The sequence below is a fragment of the Vidua chalybeata genome, chromosome 1, assembly GCF_026979565.1.
Source record: "Vidua chalybeata isolate OUT-0048 chromosome 1, bVidCha1 merged haplotype, whole genome shotgun sequence".
Taxonomy (NCBI): domain Eukaryota; kingdom Metazoa; phylum Chordata; class Aves; order Passeriformes; family Viduidae; genus Vidua; species Vidua chalybeata.
In genome coordinates this window covers 75,017,274-75,042,223 of record NC_071530.1, presented here as the reverse complement: position 1 = coordinate 75,042,223, position 24,950 = coordinate 75,017,274, and the positions used below count along the sequence as shown (strand labels likewise).

General features: G+C 34.5%; 1 protein-coding gene across 2 annotated transcripts in view; it reads right to left on the bottom strand.

Annotated features, from left to right (window-relative positions):
* The window catches only part of CDH10 (cadherin 10), a 103,948-nt gene extending 79,623 nt beyond the window's left edge, over window positions 1-24,325 (bottom strand). For both annotated transcript variants that reach the window (XM_053945535.1, XM_053945524.1), the window contains exon 1: window positions 24,269-24,325. The gene's annotated coding sequence lies outside the window, so the exon portion shown is untranslated. The remainder of the gene's footprint in view (window positions 1-24,268) is intronic.
* Between the last annotated feature and the right edge of the window lie 625 nt (window positions 24,326-24,950).

Genomic DNA, 24,950 nt, shown 5'->3' with positions numbered 1-24,950 from the left:
CTTTTTAGTCCAAACTGAAAATATAAACCTGCAAGAGGCTCTGCTAGGCAGAGTCTTGGCCTATCCAAAGTGACAATGAGTCTTGATATTTTGGTTCAATAATTCTCCAAGTGCACCCAAAACAAAAACAAAAATCCAGAAAACAAAATCCAAAGAGTGCATATGTTGTCACGTTTTGCTAGTAAGCTCACAAGAGGCTGTTTGACAGTTTAGGAATACTGCAGTAGAATAGCAAGGTAACTGTCATGGTCAAAGGGAAGATGGATTCATACTTTATAGGTTTATCCAATTACTTCCTTTGTTAAACAACAAACAATTCTAATTAAAGTTATACATTTCTACAAATAGTTAGCTAGAAAATCAATATTTTTCCTAATAGATTCCTGTAGGAATTACATTTATCCCAGTAAAACTCAGTGTTTTACAGCAATATACCTGATGTACTGTGAATTCTCTGGTTTTAAATAAGTAATTGATGCATGCATTATTTACAACAGTTTCAAATTACCTCTCTCTTTTTTTTTTTTTTTTCTATTTTGAATCTAAGATTAATAAAATACTATTATAATTGTAAAACAAATGTTTATAGTTTAATTGCAATTGGAAGTAAATTAGAATTCAAAACATATTTCTATGTGAAAAAAATCTCACTTATTTGTATTTAATGTGACTGAATAAAAATTGTACAAGAAAAATACAAGAATTTATTATATAGGAATAATAATTACCATTTTGTCTCTGAGTTTTGGATTTTTGAGATTTTTTTTTAGAGCAAGAGACCGTTTCACTAAAATATGGACAGCAAATAATTTAATTTTATGGTTTTTTAAACAACAGTCTTTTTTTTAAGTGGAAAGAAATTACAAGTGATTAATGATATATTGATCTTTGCGGTTAAAGACTTCATGAAGTGTTACAATGTGTTACAGAGACTTATCCCTACCTTGTGGTATATTCAATGCAATATTTTTATATTATTTCTGAATGAGTGATGCTGTCCTAGGCAGTATCTACACATTTTTCTCTAAATAATATTCTTCTGTAAATTTACCAAGTCTCAAGAACAGCAAGTGAAATCTCCCTTGTAGAGTTCACAAATGAGTAACCACAAGAAGATTGCAAAAAAAAAAAAAAAAAAAAAAAAAAAAAAAAAAAAATTCTCCAATTCCAATTCTTAGAATTAAAAATGTTCTCAAAGTGTCTGTTCAGTTATAAATATACTTCCATCCCAGCCTCCTAACTGAAATGATAATGATGTATATACCACCCAGATGCCTAAGAAAACTATCTGGGAAAAAAAAGCTGTTCTTCTTAGGAAAACAGAAATTTGATAATCCTGTGTATGTGAAGGCAAACCCTTTCAAAATGTGAAATATATAGAGATATATGCAGCATATACCTGAGACATTTTGCATATAGTTTCTTGTCACTATAAAGTAATAGTTTGGAAAAACACAAAGTACTTCTGTAAAAAATTAATACTTTAGAATTTTATTCAACTACGGCAAAAAGAAATCTCACCACTTGATCGTACCAGGTGCATACCATACTAGAATCCCTCTATTCATTTCCTCATTGTACTGATTTTGCCTATGGTAGAGTTAATTTTCTTTACAGTATCTTTTATTGTGCTGTGTTTGGGATTTTTTTTTTTTTTTTGGGAACAGTGTGGATACCACAGAGATGTTTTCCTTATTGTTAAGCAGCACTTAACCGTTAAGCCTGGTGTCGAGGCCTTTTTCTGGTCCTTACCCCACCCCTGCAGTGAGTAGACTGGGGGTGCACAAGAAGATGGGAGGGGACACAACCAGGACACTCTGACTAATCAGAGGGATGTCCCATGTCATGTGACGTCATGCTCAGCAATAAATCAGAGGGGAAAAAAAGGAAGTGGGGAACATCAGGAGCAATATAGTTTGTCTTCCTGCATCACCTTTGTCACATGTGATGGATCCCTGCTTTCCTGCCAATGGCTGTCCATGGGAAATGGTGAATTAATTGCCTTCCTTTCCTTTGCTTGTGTGAGCAGCTTTTGCTTTCCCTATTAAACTGTTTTTATGAGTTTTCTCACTTTTATCCTTCATTTTCTCACCCTTATCCCACAGGAGGGGGACTGACGGAGCAGCTGTGTGGTGCTTACTCCCTACCAGGTTTAAGCCATGCTGTTTTTTCTCTTCCCTCACAGAAAGTTATCTTCAATAAAATTACTCTGTTTGGATATCAAGAACCAGATGATCTGTGTATTTTTATCAGCAGATTTCTTCAAATCACTTACAGGGAAGAAAACATCATAGAAGATCACAAAATGTGATAGACACATCTATATGTGATAGACTTTTGTTGTAGGTTGGGTTGATTTAGTTAGGGATTTTAATAAATGTTAGTTAGGTTGGTTCTCTGTACCCCTATTTTCCCTCACAATGGTTCATTCCAAGTTGTTTGCCACAGGAGCTCTTAGCCACTCCCTGCTTCTTCATGGAAAGTTCTGTATCAATCACCCCACCTTTGCAATACTATTTGTCCCGGAACACTGTACCCACCTCTGTTATGTTCCCATGGGTTGCTGTGATCCACGTCACTCCCCTGTTGTCTGTCCCTCTTGGGCGAAGGGGATATCCACCCCTGTCTGCCCACCCCCTATTTAACCTAATGCTTTCTTTGTCCATTAGCCATTTTGCCCTTTGCCGTGCCGGGAGCAGTCTGCTCCAACCATCGCTGGGACCACACGTGGAAATAAAAGCTCTCAGGCCTGCAAGCAAAGTGTGCCTCTCTTGTCCCTTCACTTCCTCTCAGAGTGAAGCTACCAAAGCTGTGTACCCACGCTGGAGTGCTCAACACTAGCAGGGAGGTGAACGCCATAGCCCTGGAGCACCCGTGCATGTGGCAGCTACCGTCTCACAAAAGCGGCGCCTAGCCAGGCATTCCAGCTGCTTGAGGCTCTAGTGAATAAACGCCACAGACTTTCCTTATAATTCTTGGGTTACAAAATCATGAGAAAAATCTGAATTTCCCATGTTCTATTAATACTAATGTCTAAAATATGGCTAAGAAATAAATTCATAAAGATACAGCTACAAGAGTACACAGAGTACAATATATTCAGACACTTTCTGCACAACAAAATTCTAGAATTTGTCAATATAGGAAATGTTAACCATCTGTTATCAAAATCACTTCAGGGGAAGCAAATCCATTTCCATCCAATGTATATGATGACTTAACTAGTAGATAAAGAATTACTATTTTATCCAATCTGCCTTGATGTTTTTACAGGGTAGCATCCAGCTTCTCACTTCTGAGAAGTTTATATCAGTCTGGATCTCTGTCATATTGCTACAAACATCATTTGTTGCACATGGCAAGAAAAAAATGCATTGACCCAATGCTACTGTCAGTATGGAAGAAGCAATGCTGAACATTTTAAATTTCCTATTTTCATTTATATCTTGTTTTACAGTAAAGCAAGCAATTACAAGAAGGTTATGACTTCAGACAAATATAGGAGGAAGGTTACTTGAGGTCTTACATCAGTTTAAGATCCAATGGATCAATGGCTTCAAATAGAAAATAGAAGTGATTCTTAGGAGGCTGTAAAGGTCACATCAATTAAATGATAATACATCTCATTGAATGTTTTTATTCTTATGACTCATTGTGTTCACTTTTCCAGTTTCCATCCAGTGTCACTCACAAGTTACTTGCGCTAGTCTATATTTTGAAAATGGATTTTCATTGGCATGTTGACAACTATCCTTTCTTTTCTCCACAGCTTCTTTTTTATCTCTGGTATTTCTTTTACTCCTCTTCCAAACACCTATTTGAGAAAGGCAGACTAGCATAAGAATCTAATGCCAGTGATAGTGTTATCCTTATGTTACTACAAGAATGTCAAGGATTTGTTCTCAGTTTCAGCAACAAAAAGCCATCTACTTCAGTGACTGAAGTGTACTTGCTAAAGATATTCACTGACGCTACTCAAAGGAAAATGTGATATGTAATTAAAGTGTATATTATGATTTTGAAAGAAACTATGGGGCTTTTTTTCCCTCAGTGTTGAGAAGCACAGAACTACAATATTATGAAATATATATACATACACATTAGCAAAACTTAGTGAAAATGTCAAGCAATGATTTCCTCACTCTTCTTAAAACATTATTTTAGAGCAAAACAGATATCTTGTCTCTAATAACTGTTATATGAGTGAGGATTGAAGAACTCAAGTGTAATTTCTTCCAGTGCCTATAAACAAACCTTCCAATTTGCAATCCTTCCTTCACATTAGTCAGTGGAACTCTTGAAGACAGACAGCTCTATGACAGCAAAGAAAATAAATACCAAACCTACAAAAAGTACACCACTTTTGAGAGAGAAAGGTGTTTAAAAAATGTTCATACACTGAATATGATAGAAAGTCACTCTTACACTGTTGAAAATTTTGTGCCTTTCTGGAAACTGGTAAGATGTTAAACACCATTGACAGACAATGAGGTCAGCAAGAAGTCATGTCACAGAGCAACCAGATCAGCAGCAGCACTGCTGCTGTCATTTCTATCCTCAGTCCTGACAGATGCTGTATGTGAGTCCCCACTGCTCTGCAACTGGACAGAAGCATCTTCAATGTCTCTGTGCCTTGGGGTTTTTCCAAATCCTGTTCCATAACCTTTTCCAATTTAATTTCCCCTCCAAAAGCTTTATTTATGCAAATTGCTGAGGTCTGCTACAAATGTTCATCCATGCCAAGGTTTGCAAGTTTTTTCCACATTATCAACATTTGTAAAAACACCTTACTCTTTTCATCAACAAACTCTTTTTATTTATTACCTTACAGAGAACCTTCTCATAAGAAAAAACCTACAGTTCTAGAGAACAATATTCTGGAAATAAATTTGGGACTGATTGTGTCACCTGAACTTCTTTGCCTTCCTCACTTAGGGGACATTATTCACTGAGTTATTACATAAAGATAATTTTTTTTTTCCTTAGGGGACCCAGAAGGGAATAAGGAAGGAAAAATTATGTACTAGCTTAGTAAAAATGATTCTAGAGATGAAACATGGGTATACTAACACAAACATGTTAGTTAGGTATGGATAGGAGAAAAGAATATAGAACAGAATAAATAAGAGTTGAGGGGCAAGAAGGATAAAAAAAAAAAACAGGTGATAGCAAGTCAGGGTGAAGAAGGTACTGCATTAGGCATCTAATCAGATGTCTTTGACATCTGTACATTAATACAAAAAGCGCAATGAGCAAACCTAGAAAATTGCACCGTTTTTTGTTTTGAAAGTTCAAAACCATATAATAAGCATCTTAGAGAGTTGGTGCAATATCCCAAAGGACTGGAAGATTATGATAATTTTATGTGCAGGAAAGACAAGAAGACCAAAGGAGGAGTAACTTTTGAAAGAAACTATACAGCACAAACAAAAGCTTTTGTAGTGCAAAAGTGGAACAGAAAATGCAGTAAAGAATAGACTTTGGCTAAGACACTGTAATTTCATTCAAAACATAGTGAAGCAAACGCCTCAGAAATATAAAATACATTGTGCTTTAAAATATTAATATAAAGGAATAACAGGGAAGAAGGAGGTAAAATAGACAAAGTCAAGGCATAAAAAAGAAAAGTCAGAGACGTCTAGGATGACATAATTCTGTAAGGGAATTAGGAACAGAAGCAAGATTGAAAATTTTGATTCAAAACTCATTGGAGGAGCAGTGTTTTACAGATAAATTGAAGGAAGCTGGAGAATGCTGTCTTAGTGCAGCAGCATTGTTTTTACAAATAAATGTAAGACAGGTAGCTAATACAATTTATATTGGCAGCAAGATGTTATGATCTTTGCATTAAACAGGAAAGAGTAACTGAAGAATTTAGATCTGAATGGCCACCTTTTGCAATCCTATTAACTGAGTTACAATATGTTTTACAACCAAGAGACATAATATACTGAAGAAACCCACAAACACTTTCTAGGTGAGAAGTGATGTAAATTCCCCCTGAAGGCAATGGAACAACACTGGACAAGGTGTCCAGCTGTAAGCAAGGCAACTGCTAAGCTATGGGATGACTCAGTTATAAGACATTTAGAAAACCCAGCAACCCAGCAGCAGCACATTCACATGTTGATAAAATAAAACCAGCTCAGCAGGAGAATCAGGCATTTTCAAGGACCACACACTGTTCACTGCAATTTTCAGGTTTTCAAAGCATAGGTTTAATGAATTTACTACTAGTATAGAACATGAATTGGCTGAAGAAGCTTCAGAATAATTAGTCATTCTCTGATTAAAAGTATACATTTTCCACTCCAGTTCCTCTCTTAATTCTTCCTATGATTGAATAATTATCATGCCTGGTGGACAGAGAAAAATTACTAAATGTCAACCATCTTAATGCTTGTGAGGCAAAGATCACTGAATATGATTTAACGGCAGGCATCATCTGGATTAAAAAAAAAATAAACTTATATATAAGGAAGATTATTACCTATAAGAAAAATAAAGTCTATCTTCTCTACTCAAGCAACAATGGGAAGGGCTCAGCTAAAATAATAAATTCATTTTGAACACCACATTTTAAGAGAGGTCTCATGACTGTCATGGCACAGGGAACAAACTGGTGCTGCTAAACTATGGAAAAAAGGCTTGTGAGTGGGAAGAACAAGTTACAACTTAGAATTATGAAAGACTTGGACAGAGGTTAATCTGTTATCTGTTATCTACTGAATATGCAAGAAGTAATGTTTAAAATGATTTGTAGCTGAGAAGAAGAACTAAAATAAACAAACCACAAACCCCAGCTCCGTGGATTCTTTTTTTTTTTTTTTTTTTTTTTTAATTTTTATGATAATCACATCTACAGACAGAACTAGTGCACATTAACATAGTACAATTAATCTCTTAAGACTGTTTTGGAGATTAATTTCCTTCTCCACCTCTATCCATCCTTAATCTTGTAAGTGCTAGTGCTATACCCAGAAGACCAACCCTGAACTTCATTTTATTTAGACTGAAAAAAGCAGTAAAAGGCTATTATATAATGTATACTTTCAAATATGATTCACAGCCACACAATAACTGAACAAATGAGAACCAAGCTTTTTGAGCCAATCTTAATCATGCTGGCCCTATTTTGTGAAATCAAAAAAATGAAGTATTCCATTAATGTAGATTCCACATAAAATGGGCAATATTTGCAGGCTGGCTTTCACAGCTGTTTAGGGATTAAAGATAATTTGAAAAACTAAAAGCTTACTCATATTTTGTATCTCACCTTATGTTTGCTTTTTTACAGTTGTCCCTTTAGACTACTGGATTTCAGAAGTACTTCATAACCTCACTGGAAGCAGGAAACAGCCCAAGGGCCTGAACACAAAATGGTTAATGCTTATGTACCTACTGTGTCTTCAAGGAAAGAAAGATGGAATGATTCTAAGCATGCAGAAGAAATGCTGCCTGAAAGAGGAAAAATCCTATGAAAACTGTAATGACATTGCTATTAAGAATGACCTGTCTCTAATATAACATTTGATTCTTTTAGCTATTTCGGCTGTTTCAAATCATACTAAGCTCTAATGTGACACCACATTCAGGATCAAACATAAAATGTTATGTTTCCAAAGAGACTGTGGTGGAAAGAAGCAGGAGAAACAAATCAATATTGTTTACAGAAAACTTCTTTAAAAAAAATAAAATCAACATTTTATTAAATTGGCAAACTACTTCATCAGACTTGAAAGTTCCCAGATCTATTTTATTATATATTGCCATGTTATTTTACTTAAGCATACAAATACAGTACATAGCCAGTGGCCAGTGGACAGGGATGAACCTGAATTACAACAAGTTATTTCCTAGCTCTGTGAGCTATTCCCCAGTCTTAGTTTTACAAATGCCTTATCTTTGTGACAGTTACTAGCAGGCCACAATATTTCCAAAGAAAGAATTCTGTAGAAAGACTTCTAAAAGTACAAGAAAATCCAAGCACCTAAACTTGGCAGTTTACATAGGTCTGTCTTCATGCTGGAAACCCAACATCAACACACTGTAGAAAGATTTTGTTTGCTTTTCACTCCTGTGTAGTGTAATATGGGTAAAGCTGCATATCTTCAGATAACTGTACATCATATGTACCCTGGGTTGTGTTTCTCCTCCCAATACACAGCTGAGACATCCTGATTCTTCTCTCCCCCATGAATATTTTTTTCTCAATGCTTCCACAAGCATTATGGCACAGGACGTCAAGGAAATGGAAGGCTTTTGAAGAGGATGAGCAAATCCCACCAGGATGTGTTTACAAAGAAGGAGCCCCAGAGATTATATGCAAAGCAGCCCAATTATTAGGAAAAATTCCCAAAATGAAACTGATATAGAATGTTGTTTCCAACACCTGTACACTCATAATTGTATTCCATAATTTTTGATAATCTCAAATGATCAAGAAGACTTGATTTTAAGTTTTATTTGCTATACAATGGTAATTGCAGTGCTCCCTCTCTAGGCTAAATACTTGTAATAATACTAAATAATTGTTAGTTTTGTTTGAGTTCAAAATAAAAAAACCCCACCAGTTATGGAATTATGATTTAATTTAAATTTCATTAAATAATCTTGATGTGCTGCCCAAGCATCCATATAACATTTCTAGGAGGTAATGGGACTACAGACTAAGCAGAGTGGATATAGTCTGGGGGTGGTGGTGGCTGTATTTTTTAATTATAATATATTGAATGGACAAAAAGCAGCCTAAAACTCTTCAGAAATTCTGAAGCCATTGTTGTTTTGCAAACAACCAAGCAGTGCACAAATAGATAGATAAGAGGTCCATGCCTATGCAGAAACACTGTTGCAGCCCAATAACCCCCATTACTTCACACACCTATTAGTAGCTAATAACTGATACATTATAAAAACGGACTTTTCTTTATCATTAATTAAATCTTCATAAATAATAGTCTTTATACACTGAAAATTATCTAGGAACTATAGCTGTACATCATGAACAGCCTTGATAGCACTGAATATTTTAAAAGCACTAAAATACACCATAAAATCAATGTTTAAAAGCTAGAAGAACGCTGAAGAAACACTAGAAAAACATATTTTTAAGCATATGCAAAGTATCATAGTGTCTCCAAGAACAATCTGCATGTGTGTGCTGATACCTAGGGATAGTCTTTCCTTATGTAAAGGGACTTATCACATGATTGTTGATTTTTAAATTTTTTAGTTAAGATTAATTAAGAAATTCTTAATTTCTTAATTTTTCTCCTTGCTACTGTGCCATATGGTCTCTTACATGGTTTCAGGGCATTGCTGCACCAATTAGGTCTGTTCAAGTTTAACCAATTTTAGTGGATCCTCATGATACAGCCCAGGAAGGGTATACCTGGAAGGGGTATGACATTACTTAGCATCCCACTACAACAGCAGTTTTGTATGCCCAAATTAACATATTTTGATGCTAAAAAACAAGTGTTCTATGTTTTAGCTACATAATAAAGTTTCTCACACAGGATTTCAGACTCCTTTTAGCCTGTTGCAGTAAACCCTTTGTTAACAAGTACCAATTGTTTCAAAGCACTCAATTGTTAATTGAATTTCAAAGCATTCAGTTGTTAATTTGTTATATTACATCATACAGATAAAAGATAAACATCTGTGATTGACAGAAAATGTGAAGTGAGAAGCAATGAACATAAGAAGTATGTCCTAAGTAAAGAACATGGCACATAAAAGGAACTTCGAAATACCAGTACCCACACAGCACAGAAAGAAATCCAGTCATCAAGAACTGTATAAAAGCTGAGCCACATTGGAATAAAAGTAACAAAATTACAAAATTACAAAAACATTGCTTATAATTTTGGAAATTTTATGAACAGAAACATAGAAAGGATAATGCAACAATCATTAAAATTCTAGGAGTAAAATATGTGCATTACAAAGGCTTGTAATTTGATTTCTGTAATATTTTTATATTGTAGTCTTATGTGGAAGATTTAATAATTCTAAAATACTTGGCAGTGTTTGACTTACAATACTGTAGTATTTTGGTGAGGTAAGTTATTAGTATTCTGTTAAATATATAATTCCGTATATTGCTTTGGATGTGAACATTTCTGCCCAATGTACCCTGAAGCAAAAGTGCAATTGAGCACTTCCTAGGCAATAAGAATGTTCAGCTCAGTGCAAGTTCTCATTTTGCACTTCTCTTCCAGGACAATCTCTCATCATATGAATTGTCTATAAAATTTAATCATTCCAACTGTCCTCTTCATTTCATTACTAAAGCAGGCTGCTCATTGTGGTCCTTAAATCAATTAAATCAACTTCCTGACAAATACTGATTGGACATTATTGAAAGGCTATGGAAAAAGTCACAGCCTTCTAAGAATTATGTGAGCAATTAAAATTATCCTTTTATTAAAATTAAGGTGGAAACCAATGAAGTGTCTGAAAAATTATAAGTTCTGAACATAGTACTACTAAGCACTAGCTGAGACAAATATGTAAGGTTGATGGTTAACTGGAAGTTAGAAAAAGTTAACCCCAAAAATAAAGAGTTGCTTTATTCTTATTTTCTGCTAGAAAATTAGTCTCAGAACAAGGCACAGCTTTGCTTAGGGATGAAGTTGCCCAAAGCACAAGTGTGTACATATCTGGACAGAATTTTAAAAAATAAATGCGCTGAACCTTTTATATCTGATTAAATCTGATCAACTCGGTATATTTGATCAACAATATTGTAAATTAAACACAAGCTGAAATAATTTTTGAACTGCTGGGGTCTCCCCTGCACAGAAGCACATGAGTTCATCAACATAAACTGGCCTCAGACTTCTGTGGTTTTCTGCATATGAACTCCAGGTTTGAAATACAAAGTAGGGCTTTCAGTCCTTTCTGGAGGCAAACTTCTTCCCTGCTATTACAAACAGCATATCAGAAATCCACTGACAATGAGGAGCTTCTGCAGTGCTGTCCAGCCCTGAGTCTCCTGGTTCTTCACACGCATGACTCTTCCGCCTGAACAAGCACCCAGTACTTCAAGCATGGCCTAATTGACAAGAGCACCTGACTGCTGCTGTTACCCAAAATGCCTTTCAGAGAAGTACCAAAACACACAGAAAGAGGCAGATTAATTCTTACTTAATCTCCTGCAGGATTTTTTTTTTTTTTAAATGAGTGGCAAGACAGACTAGTATGGTCTTTTCAAAGTGCAAAATCTGTGACGTCCTTGTGGATAGCAATGTGAACTAACAGAGAAGCAGGAGAGCTGATCACTGTCACCATTCCTTTCCCATGTAAATCAGCTGTCACAAACACCTAAGGAGCTAGAAAAGAGCTGTAGCCCGGTCAAAAGCTATCATAAAGACTTGTGGAATATCTGGAGATAAATGTGCTTTTTTCCTTTGGCTGAGGAAAACTTAATTGAATGCTATTAGAGAGACACTTCTAGGGACATAAGGGTTTAGTTTCCATCCTGCACAAGACATTGTGAGGCTATTAAAAATTATGTTTAAATCAGGGAAAAATATGTTTTAAAATTTCTTAAGGCTGGAAATTTCTGTCCCATTTTTTAGGAACTACAATTCCTTTTGCCTTTTGCTTCCTAAATTCCCTTAACTCTACTAAAAAGTGACAGCTATCCCCATGACAGTCTGTCATAGTGCTTTACATCAGAGCAGATGGATATAAATCCATTGCAGGAAAACCCATTTTTATTTCTGAAGCATGTTGATTTCATCCCATCAGTCCAATAAGAGATAATTTTAATTGTGATCTTATTTCTATATTCATACCTCATACAAAATTATTATTATTATTGTTATTATTATTGTTATTATTAATTTAAATTATTTCTACACAGTAAAAGGTAGGGAAGGAAAAAGTGCATCATTTGCAGATAATACATACATAGGCTTCTCTGTTTATCTTCACAAGAAAACAACCGAGTTTACTTTGGCAAAGGTATGTTTAACCAAATGACAAAAATTACATATCAGTGTCACTACTTTTAATTTTGCAGTTCTCCTTTCTATTGCAAAAGCCCTTCCTAGTTTGTCCTAAGAACTGCAATCTCCAAAGGACAAAGTCATAGCTACAAACTCATTTGGACTGTTTCTGCAGGAGTCTGAAAAGATGGCACAGCTACATTGTGCATGTAATAACAGTACCCATGATTGTCAGGAACCTGTGCTTTTGTGACCTTTATGTCTTGTTTAAAATTTCTGTAGGCTTGTGGGCCCTGAAACATGTCAGTTATTTACTACTGCAGTTGTACAGCAGGATGATTTTTTTTCTTTCACTGCCACAGCTTAGGTATGTGTTGCTTAGACTAACTGGTCGTCACACTAGATATAAATAATTTTGACAGTCAGGAGAACACACTAAATACACAAGTTCCACAGCTCAGCGATCAACGTCATCTGACAGACTAACCCCAGAAACAGTTTTAAAAAGCATTTTTTTCCTTTTGATCATCTAGACAAGTTCAGTGACAGACACTTTTCAGTCTCCCCTTTATGTACAGGATCCAACAGTTTCCAGCATAAATAATGTATTTACTTACCTAAAATTCTAACTAAATTATGCACACTGGGATTGAAAGAGCAAAATCTACTTTTCAACAGGTGCCATTTAAAGAAAGGGAATACAAGGAATTTTACAGCAGAAATGAGGAGATTCTAGCAATTTTTTCAATATCGTATTCTGAAATTGTGCTATACATATTTCCATTTTCTGAAGATAATCACAAAATCATTAACTTTTCACCTCCAGAAGCTCCACAAATAGGAAGAATCACTTACATTGACCATGTTTCCTCTTCTCTCCCTGACTTCAAAGAAGACATTATATATTGAATTATTTCATCTTTCTAATACATTTTCCTAACTATCTACATATTCTTTTTATCCCTTAAACTGATTTTACCTCCCTCTTATCCACATAACACTGTCTGCAAATTTTCTTAATCTCATCTCATCGGAGACTTTCTCTTTGGTGACTTATGACATGCTGCATCATCTTTCTGTACCTGTGCTTGCTTTTTTGCCCATCTCATTCCATATTTCAGGTGGAGCAGACTGCCTGCCTTAGCTAAAGCTTTTAGAAGAAAGTACATTTAAAAAATGCCTTAAATCAAAATGTATAAAAGATTTCTGCTTTCCTCCTCTTTAATATTCTTTAAAATATTCTGTACTCTGTAGTTTGTATTAAATGTAACAGAAAGGAATTTACACTGACGTGAATAAACAAATGTGTATTAATCCAGAATAAGAAGTTAGGAAGATAAAATATTGGTAAATATCTTTCTAGAAAACTTTTTTTAAAATTTAGTTTGTGAGTCCTTAAGCTTCACACTTTTCTGTCTGTGTTTCTATCAAAACTATGACACATATTTAGATGTGTCTTTCCTGTAAGAGGATACACATTTCATCAATTCACTGGAATGAGCAATTGCAAATCTTTCTTAAGTCACTTACCACCAATTTTGTAGTCTATTACAGGAGGCAATATAGAAAGAGAGAGAAGTATTCAGTACTCAACTGTTAAGCGAGTTTTACTGGGATGAGGAGGAAATAATCACATTATCACATACCTGTATAAAACTGTTGAAATTCTGTATCTTATTACATTAATGTTATGATTCTTCTCTTAATTCTAGCTGATAGGCAGGGGAGTTTTATACTTAGCTAACCCAATCAGAGAAATCACACAATCTCTAACTAAAGAAAATGAATGCTTCACCTGTTGACTGACTTATCATAGTACACTGAACTTATTACAGTGGTACCTCAGCTAGTGATTGATTACTAAAAATCACATTCTAGTGACTACCATTTTAATATTTATCATATAATTGCTAGAAAATATATCTTAAATTTTTATGCTTCTAATATTATTTTCTGTACAAATATAGAAAGCGTATAGTACGCAGACAGTAATGGTCATGTGTACAGAAAGTAATGGAATTGTCTGACATTAAAAGAACAGGTGAGATCTTAAAACAGTTTTCTCATTTGGCACTAATTTTGATTGATAGTATTTCCTTCTTCAGCTGGAAGAATATTATAATAACTCACAAAGTAATAATCTGACATCTATTTTCAATAACTACAGCATATTTGAACGAGACTATAATTTTTTTGAATAAAAACATCCTTACTTTTGAAAGAATGAGAACCCCACACCATAAGTAAAAGCAGGACAGACATCTCGATTCTCTTTCCAGCTCTTTACAGAGAATAGTATATTTACATCTAGAAATTTTCATCAGACTGGAAGTTAGAGATAAGTAAGCAAATATGGACTATTGTATAAAAAAACTCCTTCAGAAACTGAGCAAGAATGTGATCTGTACTAATTGCAGATACTTACAAGCATTATCTTTAAAACCTCCCAGTATTAAGCTAGTATTTATGCAGCACAGAACCAAAACTACTCATTTTTCTGAATCCTAATGAAAATACCAGAAAAATATACAGCATTCCTGGGCTGTCCTTGCTCTTTTTTTTTGGATGCAGGCTGGTATGAATTTTCCCAAGCCAAAACCAGAAAATAAAATGAAACACAAGAATGCTATCACAGACCCTGGCTTTCTGTTAAACATTACAGGATGCTGAAGTGAATATTGCCTTGAGCTAGCTAAGTATTAAAGTATTCTACAGAGATGTAATGCACTGCTACAATAAAAATATATTGACAATTGCCTTGAACCAGTTAAGTATGCTACAGAGATCTAATGCAGCAGACTAAAAATCTATTTCTGTGCTAATGACAGTCAATTTTTCTGAGATTTCTCAAATCGATACTTATAGACTCTTAAAAAGGATGAAAATCAAAAACCAAAGATAGTTTTGTCCTATGCATGAATTAGTTTGTTATTTTACAGTCACTATTAAAATTCATACACACATATCTATCACCAAAGCAAGGTACATTTTTGCTAAGCTTAGAAAATACGTACTGAAAAGACTACCTCTTTGTTTCATACAATAATCCTCTTGCCACGAGATGGCACCAAAAGATTAAAAATATCTACATTCCTAAGGTTCCCATCTGAAAAAGGAACACTTTTCAGGGAATTGCACAAGAAATGTCTTCAATATTTGACTTTCAATTTGGTTAGCAAGTTACGAATATCATTCTGCTTACTTTGCCAAACTACTGAAATGTAGAGACTTACCATAGAGTTAAAGGAGAAAAAAAAAATTATACTAAAGTTTAGGTTTCCTACACATCGCAAAGAACTAGCTGGGGACATTTAGAATTCTATATTTCTCCTATAGGACAGGGAAGTAAAAACATATCTAGTATATTAATAAAAACTGAACAGACGCGAAAAATCCCTCCAAAACTATCAACAATGTATAATTTCCCTTGAAGAAAATTTATGAAACTTCAACAGTTTATGCATTATTAATTATTCCTTTACTCCACTTAATTTTCCCTTCCAAATGCAATTAAAAAAAAAAAAAAAGTTCATCTTAAATTTTTTGAGCTCTTTAAAAAGCTGTGTGGTACATAATGAAAAGTGAAGAAATTGTTTCTAGCTTGTAGGATACCATATTGTGAAATGAATGCTTTTCTATTGCCACAGCAAAACCTCATCCCATATGGAGGGCATTACTAACTGAGATGAACAGCTTGGAGTGGACTAACTGCATAGTTTGGTTTTAGGACAAAAAAATTCAAACTGCATAGTTTGGTTTTAGGACAAAAAAATTCAAACCATAACCACTTCACTGGCAATTATTTCATGTAACACGTGTCTATTAAAATTCCAGCAAAATTACTAATAAAAAGCAGTTCATAACCTCCAACCCGAAAGAAAGCCAGCATCTCAGAAAATAAAACTACAAATTTCACAGCTAATTTCAAGTCACTATAGCTTTTTCCTTTAAAGAAAAATGTTAAGATTATAAAAGAAATGTGTTTATGTCAGCGTTGTCCTGAACTTAATCGCCAGCATTTCTGATTGTACAGAAACATATTAAGTAAGAAACTACCTTCAAACATTTTTTTTCTGCACATCACTTCATTTTAGTTCATATATTAAAAAGCACTAATGGATTACCCTTGAGAAGTCAGCACTCGATTATACATTAGAATCATTGAGATTAATTCTGTTTACTTAGATAGAATTGAATACTTTATACTTTTTTTGCTGTCATCATGCCATCATGCCATCATATTTTTTTCATTTTATCTTCCTCATAACTAATAGCCCAATTCTAGTACACTGTAATGATAATTAAGTAGTTTCTAAAGTTGTCCAGGAATTATTCTTTTAGTGTCAGGGCATGAAGATTTTTTTCTGGTGCTTTTTTTTTTTTTTTTTTTCTGGGAAAAGAAGGATTTGAATACACTAGAAGTAGAAATGGACTCCAACCAGCATACCCAGAGTAACAAGGAACCAGTCAAATCACTAAAATGACCCAATAGTCATGGGTACCTCTAAGGCAAAAGTGCCGGGGTGCTTTTTCAGTGATTCAGCAGGAACCATGTAATGGGCAGCTCTGGGACTGATTCACCTTGGCTGCTTTTATCCCATTAGCCCTAACTTTCACAGCCTGTCCAAGTGGCATAACAACCTCAGACCCCACATGCACAAGGACTTTCTGGTTGGATCTTGATGGCTGTAGCCATGGAGAAAGGAAATGGCAGGTATTTTCTATCCTGAAGGTACATAACCTGAAATTTAACGAGAACTCAGTGCTCTATTAACACAGTGTGCCTGGTTCTGTAATTGAGAAGGCTGAACTACTTTGAGCTCTACCACTGGTTTGTAACTCCAGCTAGGTGGTTGTTGTTAGAAGTAAAAACTTAAAAGCTCATTTGTAAGTTCTGTTCTCAAGCACAATACAGTAAGTACCATTTAAATCCCTGAAAGCAATGAAATGTATTTATACTGGCATTAAAAAAAAAAAAAAAAAAAACAAACTTCTGATTTCATATCTCAAATAATTGGTTTCTACTTCATTGTCACAAAATTTTAGGCATCCAGTTTAGACTATTTCAAGCCTAGTGACCTTTTTTAGTCATATTACAGATTCTCAAATTCTCTAGATTTATGCTTATCAAAACTTTAATGGGGTTATTAATATAATGCACTATATCTTAGTTCTTTTTCCTTTCCTAATTCTCATTATTCTGGCCTTAAATAAAAAACTGGAGAAAACCAACCACAGTTAGCATATATTCACAAATAGCACATATGTTTCAGAGTGATTCAGATGCTTTGTTAATCAAGGATAGAAAGAATAAATGTATGATTTTGTCTTAATTTTCCATCCTGTACTAATATTCCACATATGTGTTTAAATTTTAGAGAAGAGATCAGTTTATTCTGGTGATCAGAATTATTAAAGACTCTCTAAATAGTATGCACTAATAAGCAAACAACAAAATAATACATTTCTACCTTAAGAAAGGTTTTCCCGAATTAATTATATGAATCAGGATACTTACTATTTGGTTTGAAACCACTTAAGAAGGGAAATTTGAAGTAATAGTATAAGCAATTTTATAAGAGTACTATTAGAGAGGAAAACCCATCTATCTCTATCTGTTCACATTCCATTCAGTTGTGACTACCAGAAAAAAAAGTAGTTCCAGAAACACATAGCACAATTGCTTTTAACTTCTTAATCAGAAATTTAATAAAATGCCCCTAAGTCATGAAGAGAACCAAATGTACCTAACATGCCTGGGGCTCTGTTCACCCATTTTAATCAAAATTCCAGTTTCAGTGCTATCTTCACCATGAGGACCATACTCTCACTCAAGGGAAAGAGCACATCTCAGCATGCTAATGTCAGAAAATAACCTTTGTCCAACCACATTTCCCTAAAATGGTTCTCACGATAGTGTTCTACATCCCACTCTTTTATTGACACTAGAATTTTCTGCCAAAAGACTGTGGAAACTGTCCCTGAGAGAAACAGAATTAGAAGACTATTTATTTAAGACTATACTATTTAAAACTTGGTGATGGGAAGTGGGAAGCAGAAGTATATTTAGGGAACTTGGATGTAATATGTTTAAGTAGATCTTAAAATATATTTCCTACCATAATGAAATGTCTTACTTCTGCAGACTCAGAAGCAAGGATGTTTTTTTCATTTGGCTGCAAAGTAATTAGGTGTACCCCTAATTAACCCATTCATAAATTGAGGTCTACGCTATTACTTACTGCTTAATACAAGATTATTCTGATTAACAGTGCCTTTATTTTTTAGCAGAAAGTCAGGAGAGCAAGCATAGCTTATGCCACAGAATCAAACTTACAATGCATGAAAAAAATAATATAGCATGCAACATGTAAACATGTTTTTACTGACATGTAAAAACCATGTCCCATACTAAATGAAAGAAACCAAAAATTAGAAGGTATCTGTGCTCTTAATGAAAATATGATCTATAGTATGATGAAAACTTTTTGTAAAAGATTATTTGCATTTAAAATTTGTTATTAAAATTTATTTTTACAGGTGGAAAGGAAGTAAGAACTGAAATATTGTCATTCTCTTGCTTCAATTTATCATGTTTGGGGATTTTTTGTGCTAAACATATTCAGCTGGGTTTTTTTTTTTTTTTTCTTTCTATGCTATTTTTCTTGGGTTTTGTTTTGCAATTATTTCTAAAAACTGAAAGTCCATATCATCTTCTGGATAATCTCAACATTTAAAAAACAAACAAGCAACCATACATCCAACATTAGCTAAAGAATTAAATATTATCAATCAAATTAGCCCATGTAAACATTTAGTAAATGTATTACCTATAATTTTAATGACATTTTATCATAGAGTCATAGGAAGGATGGGGCTGGAAGGGACCTGAAAGATCTTCAACATCATGTAGTTCCAAGCCCCTCCTACCATGAGCTTCGATGCCACCTAGTGTGGATAGGATTTCCACAGTTTCCCTGGGCATCTTGTTCCAGTGCCCCACTACCCTACAAGTAAAGAATTTTTTCCTAATATCTAATCCACTTTTGGATCTAAAATGTCCACTTTTAACTAATTTTCTGGTGACACAGAGATAAAATGGAAGTGCATTTATGGTTCCCAGTTCCATACACCATGGAAAAGGCATCAGGGAAATGACAGGGAAATCACTACTTCAAAGAGAAAGGAATTTATATGATAATTTTTCTTGGAATTCTTAGAATCAGAATAAACCTAATCACCCTCCCTCTATTCTCAATATTAACTCCAAATAATTACACATACTTTGGTTTTTTGTATCTTTTCTCACTGTCATTTAAAATCTCATAGATTTACTCCATGTATTTTGTCTTTTGTATAAGATACGAAATGTTTGAAAGTCTCCTGATTAAGGCTGTGATAGTTAGAGGAACTAATGACAGAACACACAGCTTGTAAGTTTTCTAGACACAGGTATATCTCTGTTTTATTTGTGCTTGCTATTAGGAGAGTATGACAATTAGTAAGATAATTTTTGCATGCATTAAAGAGATGGAAAGTGTGGTAGACGCATGCACTAAAAAGTTCAATTCTATATATTTATTTTATGTTAGTTTGGGGGACAAAAATTAATGGTCCTCTGGGACACTGCATTTTGAGTCTTGCTAAAAATGCTGGAAATTACATTGGCATACATTCTTCATGTTCAGAAAATCTGAATATTATAGCATTGCAGAGTTCATGAGGATTGCAGTCATCTTTAAGAATCATGTTCTGGTCTGGATAAGTGGTGGTATATCATGTTCTTTATGTTGTAATGCAAAACATTGCACGAGGGTGATACAATAAATGCAATCTGTAATGTGGTAGGTGATGAAATATTAACAGTAAAATATACATGTACATACATTCGTATATATCATACTATATACAGTTCTTCATGAGAAAATATTTGAAGAGGGTTTTTTTTGTTTTTTTAGAAAACAGAAAAATACAGTTGTAGCTTTGAAGCAACAGAATTCTGGAAACATCTATTTTCAAGTAATTTTTTGAATCATTACCTTTACATAAACACACACACATGAACTCTTCATTACATGATTCCCTACTGTTTTAAATATGGTTCAACATTCACTTTGAGTTACAATTAAGAGATGCCATAATAAGTCACAAATAAAAACATCATGTGAAGAACGATGTACATGTGGGAATAATATTATAAAGGACACCTCCCATATTGTTTTTCATTATGTCCAATTAACTTCCTAAATCTTTGTATTTCCCTGATACAGCCTGTTGGTACATGGTACACACTTCCAAATAGCAGACTTGAGTTTGTATCCCAGAGCAGATGCCCTGCAACAAGCTAGGAGCACCTCTGAGATGCTACTAGAGCTTTATGCCTTCTGCTGGACACACTCCTTTAACAAAAAAATGATAAACATAATCTATTTCATCAAAGTTAATAAAGACAAGAAACGGTAGTGGGACTTGCAGAAAAAGTCAAGTAATGAAAGGCTGAATTAAATTTAAAAAGAAACTTTACAGTATTCTAGAATGCAAGCCCTGTTTAAGATAAAGGTTGCCCCTGTTTTACCTCTACTGTAAACACACAAACACATTTGAGGTAATTGTCTCTGACATTTAATAATCAGGAAGACTGCATGTAAAAAGAAATGTATATGAGACTTCAATTGGCAATTTTTGCCAATGTGATCACCCACATATTAAAAAATAGACTGATAGGCCAATAGAGAGAATATATAAGCTCAATAGCCTTTGGTTGCGTGGTGTTCTGGCTTCCCTCCAGATGAAAAGAAAAAAAGTGTTCAGGTTCAGCTGATACCTTTTGTTTTGTTTTGTTTTGTTTTTTTCCTGTGTGCAGTAATGCAGTCTGGTCACTATATACACAGTTCCCAGAGATTACGATTTTTTTTCTATTGCGCTCTTGTAGAGTCATTAACTCACAGAAATAGGCATGTTAGGGAAGCCATCTTGCCAATGATTCAAAGCTGAAGACATGTAAATCCAGGGAACAAAACACAAGCAACTTTTGATATAGGAGTTCCTCGTGGCCTAAAGAGAGATTTGGAGAACATTTAGAGCTCAGAATACCATTGCTGCTTCTTTTATTTCTTTTTGCTTTTAAGTTTTACCAGAAGTTAGACAATAGAGGAATTATGGGTTTTTCTTAAAGGCAAGTGTTCACATTAGTAGGTTTGAAAGTTGAGGATGTGCAGCATGTGTGCTTTTTAATCACCTAATGTTTCAGTGAACTGCACCTTTAGTTTCTATGAGCTTTCATTGATAGTTACATACTATTCAGAGCAAATGAAAGTGTACTATGCTGTGGCATCCTTACGTGCAGTGAAGTCACCCTTCATAATGTTTTATTCAGGCATATTTAAATTGTTCATGAGAAGATGGTTTTTACTATTATAATTTCTGTTTTCCTCCTTTAGAAAAACCGATGTATCCAATAGTATGTTAGTAAAAAGCCCATAGCAAATTCAGTGGCAATGCAGAACAAATATTGATGTTGTTCATTTTAGTCACTCACAGAATGTTTCTTACACCCTTATATTCTGCCCAAATAATCAATGAGTTTCTTCTATCAGTCACATAATTAATAATAATGCCAAAGAATTGTCCATAGAGCAGGTTTTTTTCAAATCTATGAAGGACATTTTGTGAAGTCCAGTTAAAACACCTTGGTATTCACAAACATGATTTCAGGTGATAATAATGAATTAATTAAAAATAATATTGTCATAACCTCATATTCACCCCATTACTACTATTCAACAATAGTTAAATCGTACTCTGACCCCCTGTACCAGTGCTGCAACCTAGTGGTACAAAATTATACTCCTTTTCAATCAGCCTGTAAGTATGGTTAGCAGACCTAAAAAAAAATAATCACTTGCACAGAATTATCCAGATGAGACAAGCTATATTTCATTCATTTCTTTCCTTGGGAAATCACATTGAGATCAGGAAATTACTCTCTCAGAATCAGAGGCAGGTATTATCTTCAAATTAACCTTTTCTGACTTTTACATTTAATTATTTAACAAGGGAAAAAACTTACATCACTTAGCTGAAATTTGTATACTGCTTTGTATGTCTAGATGTGTATTTTTTTAATCTCTCTCTGCATTTAATTAATTCTATGCTCATTTTCCTTCACATATAACATTTTCTGCATTTTTTAACTTCTGCTAAGCACAGAAAAGAACAGTAGACACAGTGTCTACTGTGAGCACATTTCAGTATTTCATCATTCTTCACAGATCCTTTGTCTATTGAGAACATGCAAGTGTGAAGTTTTAGTGTATCTATACTCATTTATTCTAATGCAAAGCCAAAAAGACGATTTAGGAATATATAAGATTCTACATGCAGTCTTTTTAAGATGTATTTTGCTATTTTCTTTTCCACAAACTGTTTAATGTGTTATAAATGGTTGGCAAAGCAAATAGCCAAGACATATTTTCCAATGCTACTCAAAGTAACAAAAAAATCAAATAATCAGGATCAGTTTTCATCTTAAATATATGCATTATAATCAACACTCTTCAGACATTTCAGTGTTCCTATTTAAATGTACATCACTGTCTTGACACCACACATAAAAACCCACAGACAGAAATCTAAATTAAAAATAATAGAAACTGCTGCAGAAATTATTACCTATTCATTCAAACTTTCATGTAACAAAGTATATAAAAATATGAGCCCTCAGGCCCAAACTGGAATTAACAGTTGGTAATCTAAGGAGTATTCTTCTCCTGACATAAACCCATATTGACTCTAAATAGCTGGTTTTCAACTCTTGAGAAAGATAACCTGTTTCCTTCTTGTTTTCATTAGTTCCCTAAGTTCCTTCTTTCATTTCCTCCTCTAAAAGAGCATAAAGTGCTTTACATTCAGAAGGTAAGCAATTAGTATAAAAGTTTGTGTAGCTGTAAAAATCTTAATAAATCCTAGTACCAGACTCATAATATTTCTAGTAAAGGGCATATGTGAAAAGGATTTAGAGATTCAGAAGTGTGTTCCAGTCACCCACTCTCTGTCTTCCCCCTCCAGTAATATCACCATGTAAATTTAAAGCCTACTACGTTTAAAAGAAGAAGAAAAAAAAAAAAAAGAAAAAAACCCATACTATTTTTTACAGACCTGCTTCCTCACACTGTGCACATACACACTCACATACGCATCCACACATACATGCACAACAAGTTGTATAATTAAAAAATACCTTCAAAGCAATGGGAGTGCTGTTGGGATAACACAGAGGCTTTTACTGAGATGAAAGATGAAGATTATAGGCAACAGCTCCATTTGTGTGGAAGCAACAGAGATGATAGGTCCATTTCAAAATGCTGGTTGCTATTTGTCACTGAATGCACGTGTAGATGCATTCTCCTAAGCTGAAGGGCTGTTAGATTTTTACAGCTGCAACTAGTATCATGTACAGTATGAGCCTATTGAAAATTTCTTATGCAGCTGACAATGCCATCAATAGTTAGTAGTTGGGAGCATGGATTTAGATTTGTATTGCGCTGAATTAATTTAACACCACATCAAATATGGATTTTATTGCAGCATTGGCAATAAATGCTCACACAGGTGCAGACTGAATTTTTCCTTCCTCCACCTTTTCCCTTCTACCCCCTGTTTTTTCCTTCTCCCTCCACTCTCCCTTTACTGAAATGTCAAACCAGGCAATTTTATCCCTGTCTGTGTGCATATAGCTCTATACAGATATTTGAAATATTGCTTGTATCCACTTTGCTATCCCTCTCCACAGGGATTTCCTTCATAAGAAGCATTTTCTGTGAGTGTAGGTAATTATTCTGAAATTCAATCCAGGGCAGAAAGATTAACAGTGAAAGCTGCAATAGACTTGCACAGGTATACAGAAAGTGAGGGCACATATGTGTATGTTTCATGCTATGTTCATAACTGTTACACTATGAAACATTGTGCTTTTTTCAATTCAGTTAGACTTGTTCCCCCATACTAAATTTTCAAGAACTGACTATAGATGGAAACTGTTGCTCAAAAGATAGCCTGCATACTAGGAGAAGAAAAAATATAAAATGCTTAGTGTTTCAATCCTGAATGTATATGATGATATTGGTTTACTTTGAGGAGAGAATGCACAGCAGTTATTTCCTATCCCTTGTCTCATTACTCCTGACGCACATTTATAAAATGCAGAAAGTTGTATACAGTAGAACAAATATACGAATCTCATTAAACAACATACTGTTCTAATATAATAACTGTAATAATATCAACAGAAAGAAAATGAGAAAGGTTCCTACCTTTTATTCTGCTGAGTGTCCACCCCAACCAAACTGAAAAACGAGCTATTAGAGTCCTTTTCTTGGTCAGCTTTCTCCTGTTATTTTTTAAGACTGATCCTACTTGGATCTAACTCAGGCTTTTTCTCCCAGCATCACTTAACTCTGGACAGTCCGGAACCAAAGCTAAGGGGGAGCTCTCCCTCCGACTGGCTTTCATTCAGAGCTTCTGATTTACGAGGAAAAAAAAAAAAAAAAAAAAAAAAAAAAAAAAAAAAAAAAAAAAAAAAGACAAAAGACAAAAAAAATCCCTCCACGAAAACCCAAGACGCACCACCAGAGACACACACGCGCAGCGTGCACAGACACACAGACACACACACCTCTTACTCTCCCTCCTCGGAGAGGAGCGGGAGAGAGGCGCTGCTGCTGGAGCCGCAGCACTTACCCTGGGAAGGTTGGAGCCCGGGGAAGTGCAGGCTTCCCGAGCACACAGTGATTTGCAAGTGAATGCGGTGGGAGGGTACAGCAAACGGAAAGCTTTTTTTTTTGTGAAAGCCTGTCGCCCTCCCTTCGCTGCCAGAATGGTTCTCTGGTTTTGAAGCTTAAGCTTCATCTGTTTAGCTTGTCGTAATAATGAATATTGAAAACACCTCCACTTTTTGTGGTGTGTTTTTCTTCATTAAATGTAACCACTTCATTG